We start from the raw sequence: 20,821 nt of genomic DNA, 5'->3' as shown, positions 1-20,821 counted from the left end.
TCTTATTGATAGACACATTCTTCACATTGTTGTCTAAAAACCACAAATGGAGAGAGTATTAAAACAACAAACAAGGACACTACTTAACAATCATTAATCTTGACTTGCATAAGTATGATATTCAGAATATAGGTACTTGGTATTCAGGCCATGCATGCACTGTGATACTGTGAACAGAGGGACCACTGGGAGCAACTATGGACACTAATGAGCTACAGCTGAAGTGTAAGGATGAAGAATTGTTCCTGGGCAAATGTGTGTTGGGGAAGGAAGTTCATACAATGAAGTAGGTTGCTTTCCTGAAGGGGGAGGTGGAGTCTCTGACTTGCAATTTTAACGGAGGAAACATTATCTAAATAATTGCTTGGCTCATATAATTCTCTCATTCTCAACCCGCTGCCTTCCCTCCTCTCTACCACAATCAGAGTTCATATGTATCTTATCTATAAGAATAATTTATCTACAACTCAAGTGTATTCAGAGTTGCTGAGGTGTTCCTTAAATCATATGTGCACATTCTTAGATTAATAAACTCTTCAATTTACTTGCCAGTACTTAACAGAACTCTGGAACAACAACAACAACAAAAAAGGACACACTAGAAAAAAAAGGAGCTTAAAGAACCTAAAAGTGTTCATAAGTTTTGCAGCTGTTTATAAGGAAAATTTTTTAATTCAGAATAAAGGACAAATGCTGTTCTTTTAATTATCAACATTTATCTCTGGGACAAGAACATCAGGTATATCATATAGAAGATTCTTTTAATATAGAGGACAGATGGCAACTTCACTCCTGGGACTTTCTTAGACTGCCCCAGAAAAAAAAACCAAAAAACCACCAAAAAACAACAACCCAAAACAAAACCAACACCAAAACCCCCATAATTTTAAAAGGCTTTAAGAATTCCCAAAGGAATGATAGTCTGGATACAGGAAAGCTGAACTGTCTCATTTGCAAAGTAAACGATAAAACATTTCAGGACTGTACAGAAACTCCTAAAGGTTGGTAATTTAAAAAACTCACTTATATAATGTTTCCTTGCCATCTAATCATAAAAATTTAGAATTCATTCACATACTTTCAAATTTTACTTCGTTATTTATATATAAATCTGTTGAAACAAGCCTTTTTGGAAACAAAATTATGTTAGCACAATTTAAGGTGATGGTAGGTGGGAATGCTTAGGAAAGGTGTTATTTGCTTGTTTTGCAACATAAACTAAGAAAACCAAAGCAGACTTCACAAGGCTTTAAAAAAGCACTTCTGGTTGTCTAAAATCATACATGCATCCATATATGCATGTGACATTTCATAGGCATGTTTCATACTTCACTTACAGGGTGTTAATATCGTAAGCTGTGAATTCACATTTTCTCCTTGAGTGTTAATACTATTTATGTCCTGCTGGGTAAACAGCCAGAGCCAAAGCAGTGTTCTGAACTGTCCCTGACAATAGTTAGCCTTCCTACCCTTGGTTTTGAATACAGTAAAAACATTTACTTCTGTAAATTTTAAATTTCTCATTAAAAAAAAGAAAGAAAAAGAAGAGTCCGAATGAAAAAAGAATTTCATATTAGCTTAAGAAAACTAGAAGAGGTCCTTCTTGCAACAGCACTGATTGAATATTCTGCAATTGCAGCATAATGTGATTATTACTTAGGGTTTACACTTCCCCACAAAAGATTGGAATCTAGTAGACTAAACCAGGCTCATCTCCATTTCTGGTGCTTTGGGCCACAAATGATAATTTCCTCCTCTCCTGCTTTTCTTTACATTGGCTTAAAAACCACAAAACAGTAAGTTTCATATTTTTTTTCTTAAGCCTTTAAATGTAAAGAATGAAATAATGCAAATATTTTTCCTCCTTGATTTTAGACCAAAGTTGCAAAACAGCAGTATTTTATATTGCAAGAAGTGTCCTTTAAATAATTAAACCATTTGGCTCCTTCCTTAAGTTAAAAAATATATAGAACAAGCACAACCATCAATACAGGATTTGCCCCTCTCTGAATTAATCCAATTATTCAAATGTCAGTTATAACTGTCAGAGAGCAGTTCCTTGGGCTGGACCAAACTGTTAAAAATTAAAACAGTTTTACCTCGTTTAGTCTCTCTGCCTTTTTAATGTAAAATCCATGGTCTTGACAAAAAGTTGTGGGATTTGACACCCAATGCAACACAACCCTATTTCTGTCATACATGCATAATTCACTTTGGAAATTTGCACTTGCTTTAAAATATTACTAAAATATACATGTAACATATGCTAATTTAGCCGCACTGGCTTGCAAGCTCCAGCCACTAGGTTATATGTAAACTTTGCCAAGTGCATACACTGTACATAAAGGGATTATAAATGAAAGAAAAGATCACTGTCCCTAGCTCTCAGTTTCCAGCCTTGGCCAAACTGACAGCCCCAAATCCCAGCAACATCTAACATGCCCTTCCTGTGGAGAAGACAGCCTGTTCTCAGAGTCTTAATTACATCCCAGCTGACTGCCCAGCGTTGCCAAAATCAGGCAACAAACGATGCACCTTCACTTGCAATATGGTCTGCTAAACAGACTCCCAGTCACACAGAAAGAAACTTTCACAACAAGGAGAAATAAAGGGACAAGCTAGAGAGTGAGGGAGAGGGCAAGCAGCAATCAAGACAAGGCAAAAGCCTCCTCCCAGACTCCTGAGGGACCGGCGAGCAGCAGCATGTAACAAACAAGGCTATCCCTCGCTCAAAACAAACTCGCAGCCCAAGGTGCCTCATGCCAAGGACTGCTGTTCTCCAAGATGGGCCACTGTAACTAAGACTCGCTAGATTAATGATTGTTAAGGAAGGCTAACCAACCCCTCACTGCTCAGGCCATTATAATTACAGAAGAACAGCATGCCGCATTCTGCAATCGCAAATGGTATCATATGTTTTCCTGGCCGGCTTGCACGAGGAGCTTTATTTATACAGATGAAATACGAGAGCTGCAGATTTAAGGCAGAAGAATTTTAAAATTAACAGAATTACGTGTACTTGTGGATGCCCACCGAAGAAAGTTACACCGAGATCTGGTTTAGCTTGCAGAGATACAAAGATCAAAGTCTCCGTGAGGGAAAACGCCCACTCGTCCTACCAGAGTCTCATGGTTATAACAGAAAATATTTACAACATAGAAAAAGTTTCATTCTCTTAATGAAATGACTTTGACCTTGCAGAAGTGCTAATAAAGCACTAGGACCCCATGACTTTTTTATCATCTGTGAAAAGAAACCTCACTCTTACTAAGTGTGCTAAGGAAATGTTGAGATTATTTTCTACTAATTCAATGAATATTAATATCAAAATTATGTCAATTTGCTTCCAAAAGATGGACTTGAGACTATTTTTCACAGAATTTAGTATATGCAAATATATAATTACATTTTAGAAATATGATAGTTGCACTGACATTCAGTAAATTCTAATTGATGTATAGCTTACAATAGTAAAAAATGTATTTTAGATTACTCCAAGTACCAAGGTATCTATTCCATTGATAAAGGTAGGTAGGTCTGCCCAATAGTTACACGCCATTTTTAAATTTGCATCCTTCTCAAATATATGTTTGATGAACTAGCATAATAGGACATATATATAAAAAGATATCTACTCCATCAGTTTAATACTCCTTCAGTCTAATCTCCATGTTTAAACTTGTACCTGGTTGACCATCTTTTTCTGACAGTTTTGTGAAAGTGTGCTTTCAAACCCATGAACCTGATTCTGGCAGCCTCTCTAAAGAAAGATGGAGTGAAAGAAACTCAAGAGGTCATCTTATACTGAGGTACTTGACCACTTACAGGACTGGAAAAAATTTTGGCTTTTCAGCACAATAAATATCTACAAAAATTTTCACCTGACACTTTGAACCCTTTCTCCTGAGACACACACAAGGATGAGCATCCTTAGGAGGCCACACAAGGGACTTTACACTGTAGCCTTTACATTAATATAGGAAATCCCTTGTGTTTCTGACACTTGCATTAAGCAGAGCTTTCTTTTACAGATCTTGTGGCAAATAGTCTAGGAAATAACTTTGCTCTGGTTGGTTGGTTTGGTTTTAAATACAGACCCCTGGAAACTGAGAGAAAAACCTGCTCAATATGTATTTTTACTTAGGAAATACATTCCCACTACCTTAAAAACACCGAACTTAATACAAGAGATGCTTCAAATATTAAAGTGAAGACCAACAGGTAAAAAAAAAACACAAACAAACCCAAAATAGTGAATATACCACAAACTATCCTCCCAAAAGTGTAACTGACACATAAGGCATTAAAGGATGATATTGCTAGCTCATATTTACATCTTTAGAATATACCATTGGACTTTTTTTTTTCCTGAGACATGGTGCCAAATACTTTTAACTCCACACCCACTGCTCATTACACAACAGAGTAAAATAATTGAACACACACAATCTTCTTAAATCTGAATACTAAAACATCAGGGTTGGGTTTTTTCCACACTTCTATGGCATAGAGCATTATTTGTGATCTGAGCTTTTAGTAGAAAGAAGTTAATGAAAGCATCTCTAGGGTGGATGACAGTGTTTAGGTGCTTTAAAGAAACATCCTTTCAACCCTGCGAGAAAAAAATATGCTGAAATATAGGTCCTAGGAACAATGAGATCTAGTATTTACACCCTGATTAATGTACTATGCAGAAAAGTCAGAAAGGTTTAAAACATACCTCTCTCAGATCTGGGAATAAGGAACACAACCTAGCAATGAAGATGGTGATGAACTTATAAAAGTCCACTAGGAATCAAAAGCATTATAAATCATCACCTGTTATGTATAAGCTTTTAAAATGAACCATATAACTAGGTATCTGGGAGTTCCTAAAGAACAGGTAGAGAAGATGATTCTTATTATTCTGGCTTGCTGTTCACTTTTAGATGTTAAGCACCAAACATTGCATAGAAACTTCACAACACTGGAAGTACAGGACTAAAAGTATGCAACAGAAGGTGGTGCAGAACCTTGAGTTATCACATATGTGGCTTCTTGAACCCAAGGCAGCAGCTCTGCAAGTAACCTATATGAAGTAAATACCCTTCTGGATCTCAGTCTGCCAAATTGTTCAGAAACAAGAGTGAAGGTTGAAGTGACTGCTGTTTATACCTACTTCTGCAGACAGAAAGTACTGCACACTAATGTTTCTTGTTTCCTGTCCAGCAGAAAAAATTACAGTAAGGACTAGAGACTGAAAAATTGCTGAATCAAAGCATTCCACAGAAAAGACAACTTTTAAATTGTGAGGTTGACTAACAGTTGAATTCAGTTCTAGAAAAGACTCCAATTTCCCATTGTCCTCAGACCAATGGACATCATTCTGAAAGACGCATTTAAGCCTAAAGACAGATCATTGGTCTCAATACAGGGAAAGCCAAGTGCAATGTAATGCCTTACAATATACAGAAGGTCAAACTAGATGATCTAAATATCCCTTCTGGCCTTAAAATCTAAACACAGCACAAATAGAGGAGATGAAAAATAAACTACAAATCTTTCTTTAAAATGTTTGTTCCTTCAAATAGAACTGAATTCTACCCTGTAATTTGAGCCCCTCTAATTTTACCAATGGCATGCAATGTTTTTATGTGCTATTTGAAAATGTATTAAATTTTCAATCAAAGTACTTGTTTAAATTAAGAGCAGGTAAAAATCACAAAATTTTATCTTCATTACTAAAAGGCAGAGACTTAAAAATGGCATTCCTTTCAGATGAAGGAAACACATCCTCTTACTACAGCATTCTATTAGCACAGTCCTTGAAGCCAGCTCTGAACATCCACTGAAATGTGCTTTTGAAGAATGCACAAGATGAATGTCATATTCACTCAGCATCCATAAATCAACTTGAATAATTTAATACCTGTTGAAATTTTCTTCCAATTTATTACATGAAATAATAACATGAGAAGTAATTACAATAAAGAAAAAGTTCAGGTGCAACAGTATTAGTTCAACATCCAGGATCAAGTGTCAGTAGAGATTAACAAATTTCATTCATTTTATCTCCAGCACTGGAGACACACTGCTCCTAGCTTTAATAGTCAGGAATGTCTGTTAGTTAAATGACTTTGTAAAGGCAGTCAAGTGAGGGCAGACAGCGACAGTTTAATTAGGGAGCTTGCTATAACTCTATCTGGGAGCTGTAGGCACTGGACTAGAACAAGTGTAAAACGGCACTCCATACTGACTAGCAACCCCTGTTCCCCCCCAGCCAACAAAACCCCTCCAACACAAAAAAAACCCCAAGAAGATACTTTTCATGGCAGGTTCTCTCATTTATTCTGGCGTCAGGTTGGCTACAGGTGAACAGGAGCAACGTAACCGCTGCAGCAGAAGAAAGGTGAGGTTAAGAGAGCAATCATTTATCTTGTATTGATTTCTGGACACTATGTCCTAGATACATTCCAAGATAGAATGACAGCTTTCTGTTTTGTGTCGGTAAGAGAAGAAAATGACTAGCACCAGCACTCATTGTTTTCCTATCATATTTCCTTTTAGAAACATGCCACACTTAGATTTTTATTCAGACAAGGAAATCCAAACAAGTTTATCACAGAAAAGGAGGGTTAGGGGATGGTTAATCAGCCATTTGTCTTTGCTGCTGGATAGTTGGGAGTCACAGGGTCAAAACCAAGCACAATTGGACCATTTGGTTTTATCTCAGGTAACCCTACATCTCTGGTAATTGAACCCATTTCACTCGGTCAGAGTTCCTGTCACTCATATTCAATGTCTGTCATTACTGAGAAATGCTTCATGACATATTACACTGACAGAACCACCACTGCAAGACTAGAAAGAATCCCCAGGCACCAGAAGTAGAAGACAATGGAAGCTTCTTTCAGACCAGTGATGTTTAACATTTTATGTGCTGACATTGTGACTGTAACCACACTATAACAAAAGCCTAGCAAATGGAGGATCAAAAAAAAAATCCATAGTTTATCTGCTTCAGGGACTAGCAGGCAACATCATAAATAAAGCAAACTGGCAGCTCCAAGGTTACTTGCACATAACATTAAAATCCTTTGGAAAAGTTGCATGTATGAACACATACACTTCGTACTGGACCTCAATATGATACTGATTTTATTTCTGATAGGCTTTACAATTATCACACCTCCCTTAACTATGGGCATCCAAATCCTTTTCTTTCTGCTACTGTTTTTTTACTTACAAGCTGCAAACAGTAACAGAAGCATGACTTGCATACCTTCTGATTTGCTGAAAAGTCTAGCTTCTTAAACCTCTGAAACGCTCCTGTACAAAGAAATTCTAAATGCAAAAATGCCAAAGTTATATCCTCCCACTTTTCAGCTCTATAATCCTTAAAAGTGATCCCCTAATTTGTTTTCTCCATAGAGGCATTACTTCACTTTGCTAGGTCACCCCTGCTGCACTTGACAGACACACCACTCACCTCTGCCACACTTGACTTTATCAGATACATCCAAGCCAGCTTCCTTGGACCATACAAACTTTTTACAGGATCTTTGTCAGTCCAGAGGCTTAAAATTCTACAATTGTATTCACTGTACTCGATGTCTTATTAGCCCACTCATTTGAAGAAACAGTGGATGGAAAGCTGAGAGACTTGGACTGGGAGATAGGGGGGAAAAAACCAAAAAAAGCAACAAGAGACATTGAAAATTTCATTGTCATCTTGAGGGGTTTAACTCAATTTTGCCTTCTTTTCATAAGAATGTGGACGACAGGTATCTAACAAGTAATTTAACTGAATCTTTTCAAGTACCTGGTGTGAAAATTTCACCACATTTAAAATTTCATTTCTAAGAATGACCTTTAAACTAGAAGAGTTAAAAGAGTTTCCAAGACCCTTTGCTAAGTACCCAGTCCAAATGTTAAGACTGTATTAGCTACAATCTACTATTTGTAGCAGTTTCTTGTCTGCTATAGTATGTCCTGACCAACCAGCAGAGAGAAATAATTTCTTTCCATTCTGAATGAAAAATAAACAGGATTAAATTCTACTCCCAGATTTGGTAGAAGTCCAGGATTTTAGCTGAGATTATTATATTAAACACTGATCGCTTCAAGGCTGAGGCAAAAACCAAAGGAACATCAATAGTGTGAACAGTTAGTTTCCATCCTAAGATTATTATGAATTTCACACAGAATAAGGGGAAAATATCCTTAAACTAGATATTTCATATTTTATTAAATCAATTTTGATTAATTTATGGGATTAAACCAAATTTTTCCACTGCTCTCATGCAATATGTGATTGAATATTTTAAATAAAGAGTTGCTAGGAATTCTGACATCAATAAGGAACTAGCATTATTCACTATCAGCTACAGAAAGAACGGAAAAGATAAAGTCATCTTAAAGTATGAAATTGCTTCATAAAGATCTGAGAATATACTGCCTGGAGTTCATAAAAGTTCTAATATCAAGTGCATTACTTTTAAAGCAACCATTATTTTCACTTTTAGAATAAACTGTATTTCATTGTGAAGTACATTCACACACAAAAAATCTTAAATAGATTTAGAAACTACAATTTGCAGCAGTAAAAGCAGTTAAGATGTCCAATAAGAAATATATGACAAACAGCAGCACAATAATTCAGCCATTAATAAATCTGGCACAGTAACCATTATCTTGTCATAAAGCAAGATAATACATCACCAATCCCTCCGTGCTGGACTTTATACTGTATTTATATGCTAAAAGCATTCCCAGAAGCAGATGCTTCGATTCAAAGCTCCAAAACCCCACTGATACGTAGCAGAGCAATTCAACTATTTCTGAACACTTCTATAGGTAAAGCAGTGAGCAGGTTTTGGAGTACTGTGGCCAAAGAATCAAAATGAGTGATATTCAGGTCTATAGCTTAGCAGGGGAAAAAAAAAAAGTGTTGCAACGATTTTTCTAATGCTGAAATACCATTTCACCAAATGTTCCTGTCAAGGCATGGTTTAATTACCTTGGCACCCATGCCACTTATAATCACCTGTCATTAGCAACAACGCTTGCATCTGTTTACACGTCTGTCAGAAATGCCAGCCCAGCTCAAGTCTAAGGATAACACAACTTTTGCTAGGGCTTGATCCCAGATGTGGAAAGCTCACCCTAAGTTTATCCAAGTCCAGAGCAAAACATTTCACAAGTTTCAACTGCAAAGAACACAGTACTACAATGGCTTTGCCATGGTGCTTTCCCAGCAAAGATTTTGCAAGCATGAGGCTTCTCTCTTTTTATTGTCATATATATTGCATGGCAATTCCATCTAGGAATTTCAAAGTGCTATATAAGGAAGAATAAACAAGTCTTACCTATAATACTAAAAACAACTTCCTGGAGGTACAGAGAATTAAACTATTGCTCCTAACGTCAAGTTATTTATAATTCAGGACGACAGGGCAAGACAAGACAAATCTGAATGATAGTCTGGCAAACTCTCCTTACTAGAAGGACTCATTATGTATCAATTCAGTATACATACCACAACATGAGCTATGCATGCACATGCATGTTGAGTGGTAGGGCAGTAACTTACTAAAAATGAGGGGAAGAGCCTATTTTGATAGTTTTTATAATTCTATGGCTAAGACTCCCACAGGAAAAGAAATATATTTTCCATTTTTGTGCTATGCAACTGGAAAACTCACTATAAGCTATTCTAGCTAGTTAGGAAATATCTCTAAAACAATCAAAGAAGTAAATCACTAAAGAAATTTTATGTCTCAGTCCTGCAAATACTCTCTGCTGCAGCACTTGTTCTTTAAAACCCCAGGTTAGCTGTGCATTCAGAAGTGTTTTGAAGGATCAAAACTCTAATAGGCGTCAGCACTCCAGGGCAGTGCCCCACACAGAACGGATGCACACCTGCCCTTTCCTTCATATAAGCACATGTGGCATCACTGGTATTGTTGCATTCTCACTCATGCTTGAAGGACTGGAGATAGATTTTTGTAGACACTCTTTCTAGCAAGCCAGAGGATCTTACATCAAGTTCTTCAGCTGGTAAATTGAGAAAAGTTTACTGTGCTAGTATTTTCACATCTTTATAATGCTGAAAATAAAAGTTTGCAGATACTACAGAAACATGCAGCCACGGTGAGTACTACAATTTAAATGCACTTTCTGTCCTTGTAAGACACATGAAACAAAGCCAAGAACTCTTTGGTTTTACATTCTAGTGAAATCCAAACTGTTCTGAATGATTATAAATGGTTACTGTTTGTCTTGGCTCCTACCTATATCAGATTCAGACTGAAGAATCTTAGTGAAGAAATTATAAGGGATAAACTGGATATTTCTAAATTGCAAGACTGCAATTCCAGTGGCTCAGTGTATCAGTTTTCTGTTTCATCTAAGTCTGCTGTAGAGAAAATTGTGGGATCTGACAACAAAGGATTGAAAACATTTACTTTCATGAGCCAAAAGCTTCTTGCGTTGATTATATTGAAGATTAACCTCCTCCTCCCCCCCCAATAAAATAGATGAAGATCAGTTACATTTTGTTAATGACTCAAAGGGGCATAGGTTACCAACAGAATAGTTACAACAGAATCTTAAAGGGCAACCAATTAGAAAGATATATAATTGAGTTAAATTATATTTATTGAGTTTTAATCCTACAGTCAGATCTGTGTTTTTCATGTAACTTTTAGGTTTGTACCATTAACAGTCAAGGGAAAGCAAGCACTGCCATTGTGTCTTCTGTTCCACAGGAAGACATAACACTTAGGACTGACAGCCTATCACCACTTACAAAAAGACCACTATTGCCAGCTTTTGTTTCACTCGGAGTAAATCACCAGAATTGTGTTAACAAGTAGAAAGACATAACCTATTGTGCATAGGATGCACATCAGGATGAAAATTCCTACCTCAAGGTTTGTACCAAACTCATAACTGAATAAGTAACACCACAACCACAACTTCAACTGAAACATAAAGCTCACAGTAATATTAACGCTGATTTACAAAGGTTCCTACGGTCACTACAGTTTTCCAAATAGTGAGAATAAAAAAAATTGTGTGTTTGACAACCAGAAACCAGTCAGAAGTGTTTCAGAGACCAGGCTAATCGGTGCTGAGGATGATGCTTGCATGCAAGTCAAGGCACCCAGCAAGGCAAATATGATCGTTACCCTTGACTCAACAACAACTGATTTCCTACAAAATATAAATATTAATACAGCATTTGTCATTACACAAACTGAGAATCACAGTGCTTAATGCACACAGAACAAGACAGACAAGGATAATTTTCCTGCCTAAACTGGACTATAAATCCTGTAGAACATGGACCATACACTGTTCTTCCAAATGCTCCCTCAGTCAGCACGTGGTCAAAAGCTTAAAACACATCATTATTTATTATAGACTACTTTTTATATTATACTTTCTCATAACCCATGATGAATATGACTGGAAGAGATTAATTAATATAATATAACCCTTAAAATCCCCAAATAGAAAAGGATTAGGACCAAGGATGCATGGATGGCAGGACAAGGAAGAAGCAGAGAATGGAAAACTTCAGAGGGAAAAAAAAAAAAGACTTTTCCTTGAGGTCTTTGTTGAAAGCATTAAAATCAATGAGAAAAACATGAAGAATTTAAGCTGGGTTGTTTTTTTTTTTTGACTGAATGCTAAATAATTTGTTGAGTAACATTTTGAATATTACTGCTATTGCGACTAGTTAGACAGAGAGGCTTACTGATGACTAATCACCAAAGACCGTAAAAGTTGTACCACTGATAGAATGCCTCTTTCTGAATGTGGCTTAGTTCCACAAACATAAACCTAGAGTTTCATCCTTTCACTCCATTATTCAACAGCAATTAAAGCTGGAATGTTATGTAACAATAACCCAATATTCCAAGCCATAATTTAAGATGATACACAGCTACCTGAACGTTATGGGTACTTCCTCCCATGAAACTTATTCAATCACACACAAATAAAAATCCCTAACCTGTATTACTTGTAAAAGCTCATGAAGATTAAGCTTTTCACTGTCCTATAATTGAAACAATTATTACAAATAACTGTTCCCTAAAAATAAGCTTGTGGATACACAATTCAATTGTGAACCATCTGGTTACCATTTTCCACCTTCCAGCATCGGAGGTGACAGCAGTTATACACTCTAAAATGAAGTCTTAAATGATTTTACCAATCTACACAGCATTCAAGTAAATGAACCCCAGAAGTTTCTGCTTTCCAAGATATTTCTGCACTAGAAAAGACAGATGACTCCTGAAAGGCAAGTTAGCATATCTGCAACAAACATTAGCCCAGTATAGCACAGGACATAAAACTTGCCATTTGCACCATTAGGTTTGCCACAACAAATGAGATGCTGTATGTGATGTATAGCACAGGAAAGCAACCCCAGCTGTTTGCTTCTGTAGAGGGGGACGGAGGTGCTCTGCACCTGAGTCTGCAAATATTTATTAAGCCCTTAACAGTGAGGTTGTGATGTTCAGAACAGCTACTGCTGAAAACCATTATCTATGGATAATTAACTATGTCAGGACACTGAGGTCCTAACATGAGGTCCTCATAATTCCCCACTAAGGGAAAGACAGTACAACATTATTATAATATATTAGTAATATTTAACAACAGGATCATACTATTTGTGTTTTAATAATGAAGGCTGAGTACCATAGCAAGCTTTAAATTAATATTAGTTTCTGATAGTGCAGTTTAAGCCAGGCTTCACAAATTCTTAATTTTTGTTACTACTAACCAGTGTGATACACCAATAAACAATGACAACATCTAAATAGAAAATTATTTAACTTATAAATAAAGCATTAGTGTCCTTGCAGGTTTAATTATTATTAATGCATTTTTTCTATGATTTGCCAGAAGCAGCCTCAACTTATTGGCAGGAAAAATGAAATGGAAAAAAAAATTCTTATTTTTCACTTGACCAAAACAATTCACTTGAACTTTGGAAGCCCTTGTATTTTTTCCAAGCATTTTTTGGAAACAGCAAAAAAAAAAAATTTCATCACGCAATAAAAAGGCTTTTTGACACATGAAGACAAAAGCTTCAGGCCGTTTATTAAGACTACTTCCTACTGTGTTGGGCTTTGTTTTATCTCATAATTAAAATCACACCTGAGCTGGGCCATCTGTGAGAGTGTATTAAGTTTCTTACAAAACATGAAAATCCTTTCATTTTTTCCATACAAACGCCAATAAATCTTGTAGGGTTATTTTTTGTGTGTGACAAAGAAAAATAATATGCTTAAAAAAAGGTCAGGCTTTGAGCAAAAAAATGAGTAGGCAAACAAAATTATTTTTCTGTATTCATCTTCAACTGCCCCTTGTAATAACTGATACATTTTTAAAAGTTGTTCACTTAAGAAATTAAACTTTTTTTAAAAATATTTTACAGCATGTTGTTTTCTTACAGTTCCTTCTGTAGGATAAAAAATAAATATTAGTAAAAATTCAAGGATTAGAATTTTCCATATCAGTTAGCAATTAAGAGTCAGCACTTTTCAAGATCAGCATCTATGTTAGCATTGTAATGCATATGCTAATAGGTTCTAGTGAGAAAAAAAGTTACATATTTCATAAACATAGGTACTTCATAAATTTCAAGGGGGTTTTGGTTTTCTTTGGAGGGACTTTTTTGTTTGTTTTGGTCACTTTGTTGGTTTGCTTTAAAATACTCTGGTGAAATACCAAGAGGATTTCCTTTTACAGAAGGACATCGGAGAGAGAGAGAGAAATCCCTGTAGTCCAAATCCATCAATAGAATATGTCTTCAACAAAGTACTTCTGTATGCACAGTTAAACTGAATGACTAATGACAAAGAGGACCTGAATTCATGCTAAAAGTCAGACATACACTTAACAGTAGCTTGCCTTGAACTCAAACACATAAGTGATTCTATTTACATTTTCCTTCCAAGAGACTATACATGTTCTTGAAATGATCTTGTTTCATACTTCTGTTGAGCCAGAACCCAAATATATATCATCATCATGTTTCTTAATCATGTAACTTTGATTACACAATTAAATTTGCATGGTATTATGGTAGTCAAGCAACCCTACTCCAAGTTTTACACTTCTCAGCCGAGGCAAATTATAGAGTAGCCGTCTTACACTGAGAAAAAACAGAGCAGAAGGCCCTAAAATGGCAGTGAAGAACAGTGATTCTCCATCTCAGAGTAAAAAAAAAGAGCATGGTATGGGAATATTGTGAAATAAAAGATTATAAAAATTGTTTCACACCAGAATTTCCTATATTAGTGCACAAAAAAGGAGATAAGCAGTATTGTGACTTGTTTTCAGGGGCAAACTGAATGAGTAAATGGTCAACTGTGTTCAGCACTCCATTGATTTCACAAAATTCAAACTGCACAGAGGCCCTCCACCCCCATGCTACGGGAACTTAAAACTCATTGTTAGCATGCAGAAAACTCAAACCCCCATTTTTTTTCTATTGCAACACTATTAAAAAAAAATCACAGTTTCTTTATACATTTTGAAGCATCAAGTTTCAACACTAATCTGCACAACCTATCACTGATTTAAATCCCTTTTATATTCAAAATTGTTCTTATCCTTAAAAATTCATTAGGCTGATAGTGCACTAAACTGGTAAACATTTGAGTTTGTATTCTTTTAAACTATTTCTTTTACAAGAAAAAAAAGTCTAAATTCTGTGTGTCATAAATAAGACTCAAGTCAGAAACAAATCCCTTTTTTCCAAATGTTTTTTTTGAATCTAATGACGAATACTGAGGCTATTTTGAAAATTCAGTTTTTCTTGGGTTGATAATAGAACATATTGAGTCATGTTAAGCAAGAAACAGCAACATTTTTTAAATGTGTTTGCCTGTGAAACTGAATAGTCTGGATCCAACTCTTAAGCTGTTTTCTTTCCAATTATTTCACAGCTACTTCAATCCATTTTCCTAAAAAACAAGTTCACAATTCTACACAGTTCTCTTTCCAAATTCAGTTTTTACCTATCAAAGTTGGACAAGAGCCAAGAAATAAAGGCACTTTGTTCTGAAAAAAAAGGTTTTCCTATTCAATTGCATAAAAAAGATTTCTTATATTTAAAAGAGAATGACTTTGGTAATGACCATTTTATGTGTCAAATTAAAACCATAAAGACTTTTCAAATAGGATGCATCTTTCTGCAACAGTGTCACAATAAAAGTCCAAGATTCCATCACAAGAAAATGTAGAGGATATTTACCAAGGCCCTGATTCTCTTCTCAATCACACTCAAATCAAGAGTAACTCTCTTAAACTCAGCAATATTGCAATGGTGCAAAACCAAGCTGAGAAGAGATGATGATAATGATAAACCAGATATTTTCACATGATTTTAAGCAAAATAAATGTTATGTTTTTGGATGCTCAGCAGTCAACTTTCCCCTTAAGAAATCATTATGGGACATCAAAATTCTCAGACCTCTCTCCTGTCCCCAGCCTTCTCTACTACACAAATACCCGAGAACTATCCTACAGCAGCTGCAGATTCTTCCCGGTCGTGATGCAGAATCCTAACTGGAAAGTACCCCACAATTGCTTTGGCAGTACTGATGGATAATCTTTGTGTAGAGGTTGACATCCTACAGTGTAGGAGATAATGACATACATGACCAGGTGAAGCCACCCCACATTCAATGGGATATACCAGCAATACTTAAAATTTACCCTCTTCTCTTCCGTGGGAGACAAGGAAAGGATGAAGCCAAGAAGGAACTGTCTTAGAAGCAATGCCTCTGGGTCTGCTCTTGAGGTAATTCTGGTTTTTACACCTCACTTTGCCCAAGGCTGTAACTAATGCACAGTTTCCCTCTAAAAAAACTCAACAAACAAATACAGAATTCTGGTCAGTTGAAACTTAGTTGTTTCTTCTGGGAATAAACCAAACTGTGTGCTGTTGACTCTGAGGAAAGAATGGACCTCTAAAAGATATCACAAGGCACATTTACTGTAAATTCTTAGGGAAAAGCAATAAAGAACATACATTTAAAGCATACTAATTTTCAGTCTCTCAAGAGCCTTGTTTTCCCCTTTTTCAAACATATAAGAGGTCTAATTTACAATGTCAGCACTATTTTGAATACTTTTTCTTTGCTGTATAATGAATGATCAAAAATAATTAAAACTGAATGAAGACTGTCAAAACAAACAAACAACATATATTTAGATGGATTATCCTTACTGTTTTTCATTACTGTGTTTGTTCATTTTCTCAACTGAATTCATAACATTTACTCACTCACAATGGGTCTGCACACTCACATCTGCACAGTGGTTGCCTATGGAAAAGTATCAGCTTTCAGTATTCCTTCTCATGCCCTCCCAGCTGTAAATGATGTTAGGAAGCAACACTGTAAACACAGAATGCCTCTTGAAAGGTAAAGGAGTGAAAGAATAAAAAGCCTCTCAGGAAATTCAATTTGCACTTTGGTTTTATTCTTAAAGGAATGGCCAAAGCTTAACAGTATTTAAAACTACTGAAATACAAAATATTGAAGGAAGAAATATAGCAGAACAAGGCATTATATTCTATGGTAGTCCTGTATTATTATTATAAAGAGCAGAATAAGGCATTATAGCAATAATAAAAGTGTACTACAAAAATTTAAATAGTACTGAACACCAATCTCATTGTTCTGAGTTGTGGGTTGCTGTATTTTAATTATTCCCCCCCCTTTTTTTTTAAGAAATGAGTGTTTGAAGTTCTTTCAGCAAAAAAACACAGAGATGTCATAAATAATGCCCATATAAACCCATGCTAATTTATTTAATGTGAAACTCCAACACAAATTACTTAGCAGTGAAATTGCACCTCCTCTTATTGTGTATTCCAAATAAAGGCGAACAGATGTGCTCTTCCAGACCAAGCTATTGCTACAATTAAACCAACAGTCATTTTACAAACCAGCGAGCTATTTCATGTGCCTCTACAGTGCTAATCATCTTTTCTCCACTACCCCAGCCCAACAGAACAGCGAGTTATTTATAGAGTTATCTATCTTGCACTTTGCAGATGATGCCTAACATTATGACAACAGTGAAAAGGTCTCCGTACCTGCCTACCTAAAACAAGTTTCTGTAAAGTAATGAATAGAGACAGCTTGGGGACTATCCACCTGCACCGCCTGCCTTTTACTGCCTGCAAAGTGAAACCACAAGGGACTGGCAGAAGGTACTTGTCTGACAGGGCCAGGACAGCCTTTCTCCTCCGTGACAGCCTGGGCCTCGCCTCTTAAACCTGACCCACCATAATTCCTTCACAATGCAGCAGCGAGGCAGCTGACAGTAGCAGCTGCACCTCCTAAGCGAGATGGATGGAATTTTCATAACTAGTTCCCCAAGTTACATTTTACCTTCAAGATAATTTATGAGCTGCTGTGGAGCCTTGAAGAGACAATATGCTTGCCATAAAATTAACTGTAACAGTCTTGTAGGTTATAATTAACACTGGGAGGGTAGCACCAACTGGATGAAACACATGGCATAATTGATGGTGAAACTGGAAATTAAGGAAGCTAACAATATCATTACTGTGCACATCACTTTAGTGAAACCTATGCTTTCCAGGGGTTAATTACAATCCCCTTCCAACGTACACACTCTGACGGGGAGTGGATGAGTGTCACTGCTAGGAGGAGGCAGGTTTGCTGGCAAGGCCACCTTGCACCTGGACTGATGTATATATTGGTTTTTTTGCCTGGAAGAGATATACATGTCAAAGCAGCAGCACCAGCACCTGAACATCTGGCAGCAGGCACACTGTAGCTTAGAGATAGATGATTGCTCAAGCCTCATAGAATATTTCATTTTCGCTGCAGCCAGCAGACTTAATGGCAAAGAAGAAAAAATCCTCTGTGAGATTTCAGTTAATGGCACACATTATTAATTTAAATGACTTGAGTAAAGAAAAACATTTTAACTTTATATTGCTGTAACTTAGCAGCAAATTAAGATTTTTTTTTTTCATCAGTGTATTATCATCCTGGTTTATTACATTAGTCTTCAGAAACATGCAGAGCAATCTTTTTAGCATTCTTGCCTGTCAAGGGAATACTGAACTGAAGATGCAATGCTAGTGAGCTAGTTAATCAGAAATAATATTATAAACTGCTGCCATCTTTGGGAAGGAGAACATGCAATTCATCTGCCTGTATCTAAGACTCTACTCTCTAGTCAAGGTTTAAGGAATCATTAGTGAAATGTACTTTTTTTGAATCTCTCAAATTATTTTAATGAAACTTTTTTTTGTCCCTGGACAACATATGTGAAAACGTACAGATAAATGATGCAACAGTGTCACCTACAGGCAAGCAAAACAGTTAAAACCTTCTCCAACATTGCACCCTCTTACCTCTCAAATCCTTCTTCTCCCCTCCCTTCCCCTCCTCCAACCTGCCTATCAATCATAAATAATACCCAAGTGGACTTGGGGATTATCTGTATTTCCAAATATAAAAAGAAGGGCAAATACCTAAAATGCTTTCAGAAGAGCCTAATATAGAATGGTTAGATCTTTTATGCAGTAAACTATGTCTTACAACAAACATGCTGTGCAGCCAGCAAGTCATCTATGCTGGAGTGGATACATTGAGTACCTTACACCTCCTGTGCACTTGCTCAAATCCACCTTAATTAGGAGGTCAAAAATAATTCTGATAAGAATATTTTTCAGATCTCAGAAAGACCAAATGTTGATGTAGTAAGATATGTGAGAAAGTAAAAATGAGAAAATGTTGACTTGCCTGAAAACAACTGACAAAAATTTTAACAGTATTAGCTAAACTTGCACAAGAAAGAGCCCTCCAGTGTAATTTGGAGCTAAATTCAGCATATTCTTGGGCATAACTGATGGATCCATTCAGCTTACTCTTGCAGAAAAAGTGGAATACCTTCTTATTAGTAGCTCTTAGAATTCTCAGAACTCCCATTTTCCAGCAGAATACTCTTTTCTCCCAGTATTAGTGCCTTCACTTCAACACTGAATAAATAGACTTTTCTTGGCTTCCCCCACAGACCTTGTATTTTGAGAGTCTGTTTCTCAATCTTTTCAAGATACCTTTTGTTTCAACTATTTCTCTCAATTTCTAATCATACCACTGATGTCCACCACTATTAGTTTTTAGTTTAACACCTTTCCACCCATAAGTCCTATCTGCTCCACCACACTCCGGGCTACATAAGCTCTAAAATACAGCAATGTGGAAATATGAGTACTCTCAATCACAAGCTGGGGGTTGCATACTTCTAGAAGAGTTCTCAGGTGGTTGAGTTACTGAATAGTAGGATTTTCTTGTTACTATTACATATGCTTTAAGCACTGTTGCCATTTGGGGCTACTGTCATTTACCAAAATAAGACAAAGAATATGAAAACAATGCATGTTATATAACAGGTTCTCAAGTTCTATGTTTTTACAGAGCCTCTTAAGCTTAAGAAATGCCAAACTTCCTTTTTCAGTTATTAAATGATCAACTATGATGATGTTTAAAATAATTTCACATCAATGATATATTAATTATTGAAAATTCAGACAAAATAAATGGAACAAATAATAATGGCTAACTTAACCTGTTCAAATGCCCCAAAGATCTCATTAGTAGTGAAAATAAGCAAGTAAATCTAATTCTATTCTCCAGTTTATACTGGTTTCTCTGATTACTTGATACACCTCCAACCCATTCTTAGACCTCCCCATGGACTGCACTTCCCTCTCGTCAATGCTGTTAAGATTGTCCAGTAATTTACCCTGCCTCTCTCCCAGCATATGATTATCTGTGCTATATGCTACTATAACTTTAATGCAAGCAAACCGTGGAGCAGTGCAGACTGACAGCCTCTTTCTGCCCACAGTCAGCCACGACACTCATTGGCTTATCACCACCTCACAACCACAGTCTAGACTGCTTAGAGCATTCTCAGCATCTTGCTCAGTTTCTACATCCATTTAATTTTTGGCTGCTCCAAAAATGCCAGCAAGGGTACCTATTAGTGTCAGCTGTAGCAGTTGCTTTATGTGATATACACACCTGCCTAGTAGGGTTGGAGAACCGATGCATTTTACATAGGCCATCAAACACAGACACCCAACGGGAACAATCTTTGGCACTACCTACCTGAGCCATATTTAAACTGCTGACCTGAAAGCAAAAGGCTTTGTATTTCATTGTCAATCCCTGGAGCCATCAAGTTCTATGCATGTGGAAAAACTTTAATAACACAAAGCTGACAGCATTTAAGACTTAAGTCATGAACTTATGTAAGCATCTGCTCATCAATGGTGCACCATGATCAGCACACCATTTGGCAAGGGAACCCCTTTATGTTACCCTCTGTTTTGTAAGTGTTGGTAATGTACAGATTATTTAACGCACCTCCAAATTAAATTTATTTAATTCAGTTTTATGACAGATAAAGCTGTGACAATAATGGTGATAACAACATTTACAGTAAAGTCCTGTTTGGATAAGGCTTCTACTATTTTACAAAGAGAGAATTCTGTTTTCAGACTCTTAATTTTAATGACTAGTTTTAGACAAAGTTTTAGTTCATACTGTTTGCCAGTAGTTCAATGGACATGTTACACACCATGACATCAGCACATTTTGCTGAAGGCAGAGCAAAGTATGGATTGATATTGCAAGAAATAAACCTCAGTGGGTAAAGAGAAATAAACCCATGATAATTTTTCATTCACTGGACCACTCACACTTTATCCCTAGTCTATAACACCAGGTCTTTAGCTAATGCAGACAGCTACAGAGCA

The 20,821-nt window shown here is 36.3% G+C and overlaps 1 protein-coding gene across 1 annotated transcript in view; it reads right to left on the bottom strand.

Annotated features, from left to right (window-relative positions):
* Positions 1 to 20,821, bottom strand: part of FTO (FTO alpha-ketoglutarate dependent dioxygenase) — a 195,318-nt gene that overhangs the window by 100,212 nt on the left and 74,285 nt on the right. The gene's annotated exons all lie outside the window — the stretch shown is intronic.

Source organism: Manacus vitellinus, unplaced genomic scaffold (genome assembly GCF_001715985.3).
Source record: "Manacus vitellinus isolate BGI_N305 unplaced genomic scaffold, ASM171598v3 scaffold_10_pilon, whole genome shotgun sequence".
NCBI classification, from domain to species: Eukaryota; Metazoa; Chordata; class Aves; order Passeriformes; family Pipridae; genus Manacus; species Manacus vitellinus.
The sequence above is the reverse complement of the archived record's forward strand: the minus strand, read 5'-3'. Positions and strand labels throughout refer to the sequence as shown.